General features: G+C 40.6%; 1 pseudogene; it reads left to right on the forward strand.

Annotated features, from left to right (window-relative positions):
* Positions 1-332: 332 nt before the first annotated feature.
* Positions 333-1,934, forward strand: LOC100856115 (annotated as a pseudogene).
* Positions 1,935-8,566: the final 6,632 nt, after the last annotated feature.

The following is an 8,566-nucleotide window of genomic DNA, read 5'->3' on the forward strand; positions in this document are numbered from 1 at the left end:
AACTCTGAACAAATTCTGTTCAGAAAGGTGCAGGGACACTTAAGGAGGTTGAGAAGAATCTGAATGTGTTGGCTGTTTTCAGAGGCAAGATTAGGAGGTGGGCTGACCTGAATGTTCTCTATGAGAAAGGGACCACACCCAAATCCTGTAATCCAATCAAGCGATTCCAGTGGATTAGAGGATTTTGTGCCTTATCCCAGGGCCCAAAAGCCATAAAAGGTGGAGGTGAGGGTCACTATCTGCCATTTGGAAACTGGCTCAGTGAGAGAAGCATCCCTTTGTGACCTGAAGCTCCTGGTTGAATTTATCTTGTGGACACTGTTTCTTCCGACATGGAGGCTGCCTACCTCCACCGCTCAGAGGCGTCTCAGTTCAACGACTCTCCCAAACCCCAATCATGCTGGTCAAAGAGAGGTGGTGCTGAAGTCCACGGAGGACCCTCTCTGCCTGAGAAGACATCCCCTGCATCAAAGACACTCTCCTCCCTGACTGATCCTTTGGCTCCCGCATCAGCAGGGCGGCCTCCCACCAAGACGCCTCTGAGTTGGGAGGATCTTTCCCAGGTGGGAGCTGGGCTTCAGAACATGGGGAACACTTGCTACGTGAATGCAACCCTACAGTGTCTGACCTACACAGAGCCCCTTGCCAGCTACGTGCTGTCCCAGAAGCACGGGACAGCCTGTAGGAAGCAGACATCCTGCACGCTGTGTACTCTGCAGGCTCACATGACCCGGGTTCTCTGCCATCCTGGACGTGTGCTCCGACCCCTTCCACTCCTGCTTGCCGCCTTCCACACACACAAGCAAGAAGATGCCCATGAGTATCTCATGTTCATTCTGGATGCAATGCAGCAAGCATGCTTGCCTGAAGACAAGCCCTCAGACTCTCAGCATTCTCAGGAGAGCACCCTCATCCAGCATATCTTTGGGGGGTACTGGAGGTCACAAATCCAGTGTCTCCACTGCCAAAGCATTTCCAGCACTCTGGAACCTTACCTGGACATCAGCCTGGACATCGGGGCTGCTCAGAGTGTCAGCCAAGCTTTGGAGCAGTTGGTGAAGCCCGAAATGCTTGAAGGTGAAAATGCCTACCATTGTAGTAAGTGTCTAGAGAAAGTGCCTGCGTCCAAGGTGTTGACTTTGCACAGTTGTGCAAAAGTCCTCATCCTGGTCTTGAAACGATTCTCAGACTTCACAGGCAACAAAATGACTAAGGAGATGCAATATCCTGAGTGCCTTGACATGCAACACTCCCTGTCTGAGCAGAGGGCAGGACCCTTGGTTTATGTGCTCTATGCCGTGCTGGTGCATGCTGGGTGGAGTTGCCACAGTGGACGTTATTTCTGTTTCGTAAAGGCAGGAAATGGCCAGTGGCATAAAATGGATGATGCTAAGGTCAGCGCCTGCGTTGTGACTTGTGCCCTGCGCCAACTTGCCTATGTCCTCTTTTATATGCAGAAGACCGATATGGAAAGAGACCTTGTGAGTGGGTAAGTTGAGGGAGGAATCGCATCTTCCGAGGCAGACCCTGCAGAGGTGGGTGAGGCCTCAGGAGAGAGCACAAGGGATCCCACTGTGAACCTTGCTGAGTCGGAGGAGCACGGGGAAGAGACCTCAAGGCAACAAACCACATTAGACCAGGGGAGATGCCTCCAAGAATGCAACCGACCTAAGCCTGAACTTCATGTCAGAAGAGAAATTGCTCTTCCTGAGAATGCAGTCATCCTTCAGCACTCCAAATACAGACATGAGATGCCCAAGAATCATCCTCAGCAAACCATGGACCTGCTCCACACTGCAGCTGGGATGATCCCACCTCAGGTGGCCGGGGACGTGGCCAAAGTCCCGCATGTGCCAGGGAGAGCCAGACCAACCAAGAGGACGAGCAAGAAGGGACAGAGGTCTGGGGAAGCAGTGCAGGGATGTGTCTACTAACTTTATTGCACATGGGCACGCACGCGCGCGTGCACACACACACACACACACACACACGGTGTCACTCACTCACCAAACCCGAACACAGTCCCACACTGGAAATATTTGGTGTTGTGTGAAATGTGTGTTCTGTATGTATGGAAGAACCATCTATCTGGGTGTGTTCATGGGCTATGGCCTTCGACTGAAACTAGAGGACACTGACATTTAAAGCGGGTTCATTGTCATGATCTTATATTGGAATAGTGTGGATTTCATATGGGGTCTATCCAGGAACCTGCCTCCCCTTCAGCCTTGGGGAGAGTAGGGGCAACTTGCAGGTGAGAGGTAGTGAGCAGTCAGGATTGAGAGTGGATATGATGCTGAGGACCTGGATTTGAAGTATGTTCGACCCTCTCATCATGCTCCCCACTTCCCATTGCTTATCTTCTATTTATATCGAAAGAATATTTGCCTGAACAGAAGCATGCGTGGGGCCTTGCCAGCGATGTGTTTTGGTCATGCTTGGAAATGGTAAGAAAGGAATTAAATGCTTATTTTGGGGAGATAACTGCATCCGGCCTGATTGAATCTCATTGAATGTATTATGTTCCCTTCACTATCTCCTACATTAAGACTGCAGAGAAGAAACCTGACAGGGACTCTTATTCCAAAGGGAAATGCCCAGCCTCCCACTGAACATAAGTTTAATATGAACATTTTGCTACCATCTGCTATGTGGCACCTCCTGACACAGAAGAAGTGTTCTCTGGATTTCAGACCAGTTCAAATTCTAAAAAATGTAGGTAAATCATCCTGGCAAATTGTACATTGGTTGTAAACAGAAATTAACGAGTTAATCTGAAATTGTTTTATAAATGTCTGAATTTCTGAATTTCTGTGTGGAGGTTCCTCAAAGAGTTAAAAATAGAGCTGCCCTACAACCCAGCAACTGCACTGTTGGGGATTTACCCCGAAGATACAGATGCAATGAATTGCCGCGACGCCTACACCTTGATGTTTATAGCAGCAATGTCCACAGTAGCCAAACTGTGGAAGGAGCCTCAGTGTCCATCGAAAGATGAATGGATAAAGAAGATGTGGTCTATGTATACAATGGAATATTACTCAGCCATTAGAAATAACAAATACCCACCATTTGCTTCAACGTGGATGGAACTGGAGGGTATTATGCCGAGTAAAGTAAGTCAATCAGAGAAGGAGAAACATTATATGTTCCCATTCATTTGGGGAATATAAATAATATTGAAAGGGAATATAAGGTAAGGGAGAAGAAGTGTGTGGGGAATATCAGAAAGGGAGACAGAACATAAAGACTCCTAACTCTGGGAAACGAACTGGGGGTGGTGAGGGGGGGAGAGGTGGGGGGGGTTGGGGTGAATGGGTGACGGGCACTGAGGGGGGCATTTGATGGGATGAGCACTGGGTGTTATTCTGTATGTTGGCAAATTGAACACCAATAAAAAATAAATGTATTATAACCATGAGACTGAAGAAAGAGAAATTAAGGACTCAATCCCATTTACAATTGCACCCAAAAGCATAAGATACCTAGGAATAAACCTAACCAAAGAGGTAAAGTATCTATATCCTAAAAAAAAAAAAAAAAAAAAAAAAAAAAAAAAAAAAAAAACCACTTCTGAAAGAAATTGAGGAAGACACAAAGAGATGGAAAAATATTCCATGCTTATGGATTGGCAGAATTAATATTGTGAAAATGTCAATGTTACCCAGGGCAATTTACACGTTTAATGCAATCCTTATCAAAATACCATGGACTTTCTTCAGAGAGTTAGAACAAATTATTTTAAGATTTGTGTGGAATCAGAAAAGACCCCGAATAGCCAAGGGAATTTTAAAAAAGAAAACCATATCTGAGGGCATCAAAATGCCACATTTCAGGTTGTACTACAAAGCTGTGTTCATCAAGACAGTGTGGTACTGGCACAAAAACAGACGCATAGATCAATGGAACAGAATACAGAATCCAGAAATGGACCCTCAACTTTATGGTCAACTGATATTCGACAAAGGAGAAAAGACTATCCACTGGAAGAAAGACAGTCTCTTTAATAAATGATGCTGGGAAAATTGGACATCCACATGCAGAAGAATGAAACTAGACCACTCTCTTTCACCATACACAAAGATAAACTCAAAATGGATGAAAGATCTAAATGTGAGACAAGATTCCATCAAAATTCTAGAGGAGAACACAGGCAGCACCCTTTTTGAACTCGGCCACAGTAACTTCTTGCAAGATACATCCACGAAAGCAAAAGAAACAAAAGCAAACATGAACTATTGGGACTTAATCAAGATTAGAAGCTTTTGCACAGCAAAGGATACAGTCAACAAAACTAAAAGACAACCTACAGAATGGGAGAAGATATTTGCAAATGACGTATCAGATAAAGGGCTAGTTTCCAAGATCTATAAAGAAGTTATTCAACTCAACAGCAAAGAAACCAACAATCCAATCAAGAAATGGGCAAAAGACTTAAACAAAAATCTCACAGAGGAAGACATACACATGGCCAACAAGCACATGAGAAAATGCTCCACATCACTGGCCATTAGGAAATACAAATCAAAACCACAATGAGATACCACCTCACACCAGTGAGAATGGGGAAAATTAACAAGGCAGGAAACCACAAATGTTGGAGAGGATGTGGAGAAAGGCGAACCCTTTTGCACTGTTGGTGGGAGTGTGAAGTGGTGCAGCCACTCTGGAAAACTGTGTGGAGGTTCCTCAAATAGTTAAAAATAGACCTGCCCTACGACCCAGCAATTGCACTGCTGGGGATTTACCCCATAGATGCAGATGCAATGAAACGCCGGGACACCTGCACCCCGATGTTTCTAGCAGCAATGTCCACAATAGCCAAACTGTGGAAGGAACCTCGGTGTCCATCGAAAGATGAATAGATAAAGAAGATGTGGTTTATGTATACAATTGAATATTACTCAGCCATTAGAAACGACAAATACCCATCATTTGCTTCAACATGGATGGAACTGGAGGGTATTATGCTGAGTGAAATAAGTCAATTGGAGAAGGACAAACATATGGTCTCATTGATTTAGGAATATAAAAAATAGTGAAAGGGAATAAAGGGGAAAGGAGGAAAATAAGTAGGAAATATCAGAAAGGGAGACAGAACATGGAAGACTCCTAACTCTGGGAAACGAACAAGGGTTGGTGGAAGTGGAGGTGGGCAGGGGGTGGGGGTGACTGGATGGCAGGCACTGAGGGGGGCACTTGACGGGATGAGCACTGGGTGTTATTCTGTATGTTGGCAAATTGAACACCGATACAAAATAAATTTATTAAAAAAAATAAAATGCTTTGTTCAAAACGCCAAAAAAAAAAAAAAAAAAAAAAAGAAAAGAAAAAAGAAAAAGAAAAAAAGAAAATAGTGCATGGGCTCTTGGAAACTCTTCTGGGTAATGATGACAAATAGGATCATGCTATTTCCAGAGAGGGCAATGGTATAGAGACAGCAGAAGGGGATAGAGATCCACACATGGACACATTCTAGGCCAGGAATGCCAGCCAACAAGAAGGTTGGAAATTTAGATGTCAAGTTGCTTAAGATCTGCATGTTTTCCTGGATTTGTAACATTTGTCCTCTCAATTCTCACATTCTATAGAGATAATGAATTACATTGTCACACATAAATATTCAGAGAAATTTTCTTTTTAGTTAGGAGAGCTATCTAGTCATGGATAAGTATTCTATTATTGAGAAAACTTGAATCAAATCTATTTTAGTTATTTATATAAATAAAATGCACACACACATATATACATTCTATTCTTAAATTCAAGGAAAATATATCTAAATAATCTTATACATTTTGGTGATAATTATTTCCTGTATTGATCATAAGATTCTATGCATAGATAATATATAATAAATAATAAAAATCAAAGCATTCAATTTTGAATATGTTGTATATGAAACGACCAAGGGAAAACCACCTAAAGATTTCTATGGATCTTAAGTGCCCACATGGGTGTGAATTTCTAGGCAAAAGTCACCCAAACATTTTGAAGTTATCATTGTATACATACCATTTTAGTCTAACAGTGTGAGTGAACAACCTCAGTGAGTACATTTACAAAAGGAAACCAATGAAGACAAACTCTGTAGAAGTTATGGGAAAGAACTACATACACTAAAGCAAGATGAGCTTAGACGGCTTTACTTAAACTATTAAAACCAAGAGAGGTGGTGTAATGACTGGGTGTTACATGAACAACAATGTCAAATTACTGAAGTGACCAGGTCCTTTAAGGATTAAAAATTTCAAATGCAGCCAAGAGCATAGTGGCCCTAGAAAAAACAGTTGAAGTCCAATGAAGAAAGCTGAGAACCGGCTACAGTGGCTTGAGGATGAAGGGACAAATAAGTGGTAGAGCTACAGTGTATATTATTTCTAGAAACTCCTCAGTGAAGGCAAGGAGAGTAATAGGCCATCACTAAGAAGACCATAGATGGATGAAGGATTTTTACAAGCTTGAACAGGCTTAGATAAATGTAAAGTTATAGAAGATAGTGAGAAAAGGAAAATATAGAACACTATATATAGAGATTAATTGGTATAGAAAACTCATTAAGGAAGTAGTAGGTGATTGAATATGGAGCATGATAGTAGTTCACCCTCAAAAAGATGAAGATCATCATTTCCACTGACCCTCGAAGATAAGTGGCAAAAGGGGAGATTGGTGGGGGGTTGTGTGAGGGCATTAGAATGCAGTGCCTACCTGGTTTGTTCTTTTTTTTTTTTCTTTTTAAAAAATTTTGGTCAAACACAACTAATATAAAATTTACTATGGTAAGCATTTTTAAGTGTACAGTTCAGTGGTTTTAAATACGTAAATAATGTTTAATCATCACAAACATCCATCTCTATAACTCTTCATCTTGTAAAACTGCAACTGTATACCCATTAACATTCCTCATTCCCAGTTATCTATTTAGAGTTCTGACTACTCTTCATATCTCATATAAGTAGAATCACACAATATTTGTCCTTTAGTGACTGGCTTAATTCACTTAGTGTAGTATCCTCAACAGTCATCAGTGTCATATGATATGTCAAAATTTCCCTCCTTGGGCACGTGGGTGGCTCAGTGGTTGAGAGTTGACCTTCATCTGATGTTGGTTTTAGTAACATGAGAGCCTGAGGTCTAGAACCTTCTTCACTATTGGCTTTGACAGGAGAATGGTGAAAGAGGATAAAAGGACAAATGCAACAATTGTGATGGAAGGTTTTTACCTTGCTTGTGATGATGCTATCGTGTGTATGCATATGTCCAAATTCATGAAAATGAATACATTAAGCATGTGCAACTTTTTGTGTAAGGACACCTCAATAGAGTTGAAAAATAAGAAAAAATACAGTTTTCTAAAACAGCTTAAATTTTTAATTTAAAAAGAAATTAAATATTAACAAATACTCAAATTTCTAGTGACTTTCTCACTGCCTGTAACCATACAATGTATCTTCAGAAGACAATCTCCTTTTTCTTTCTTTTCCAGAACTTCTTCATTGTGAACTTTATTGTCAACAGGGAATAGGCCATTTGTGGAAAGAGAGATCAACACTCAGCATCCCTATTCCTCACAGTCAGCAGTCTCAAGGAGTTATGATTCTGTCAGGACTCTTAATCAAGATTTTCAAGCTTTTCTGGAATTTTCTGTATTCATGAGTCCTTCATCTTCTCAGATTATCCCCTCCATTCTTCTAGGCTTTGGCACTGAGTTAACCTGTTCTGTACACTTTTGTTGTTGTGTCAGTTACTTTTTCCTCATAGTAAAATTAAACTTCCTAAATTAAGGATGATTTTAAAAAATACATGAAAGTGCAAAAGGGAAATGGAAATACCATAAATGTCACTACTCTGAGTTGCTATTATTATCATTTAGATGGATTCCCAGAATCTTTATCTATGCAAATTGTTATCAGCATTATGGGCAAATGTTATGTGTCTTTTTTCTTTACCATTATATCTTGATCATCTTTCACATCTATAAATACTCTTTGAAAATACATTATATAAATGATACATCATATTCAATTGCTCATTCTGTCTCTGGGTCTTATAGATCAATATGTGGATGTTTCCCTGTTTTTATAAATGACCAATCTATACATGTCTTTGTACTTTTTCCCTCAATTCTATTTTTATAATGAGTTTCCAAGATGGGAAAATATGTACACTTTTTTGCTGTCTTAGCGGAAGTTCTAATCTCCTTTTTAATTAAGAGATTATATATATAATATATAATAAATATAAAATATAATTATATATATATAATTATATTTCTCCTGGCGGCATAAAGATCATTTTCCCCTTAGTCTGTAGAAGATGGCATTCTGTTGAAATCTTCAGTAATTTGATAGATGGACATATCTTTATTGTGTTTTTGTGATGATGAACATTTGTCCACTCAGCATTTATGATCAGTCACATGCCTCAGAGAGCTCTTGTTCTGGACATTCTGAAAATTGTTCCTTTTGCTTTAGGGGATTGCTAACCTCTGGGCCTTTTGTTCACAAAGAAGGCTTTGTGCTGATATGCGATGACCTGGCAAACTTTTTGCATTTATGTTCCCAGA

This window comes from Canis lupus, chromosome 21, assembly GCF_011100685.1.
Source record: "Canis lupus familiaris isolate Mischka breed German Shepherd chromosome 21, alternate assembly UU_Cfam_GSD_1.0, whole genome shotgun sequence".
NCBI classification, from domain to species: Eukaryota; Metazoa; Chordata; class Mammalia; order Carnivora; family Canidae; genus Canis; species Canis lupus.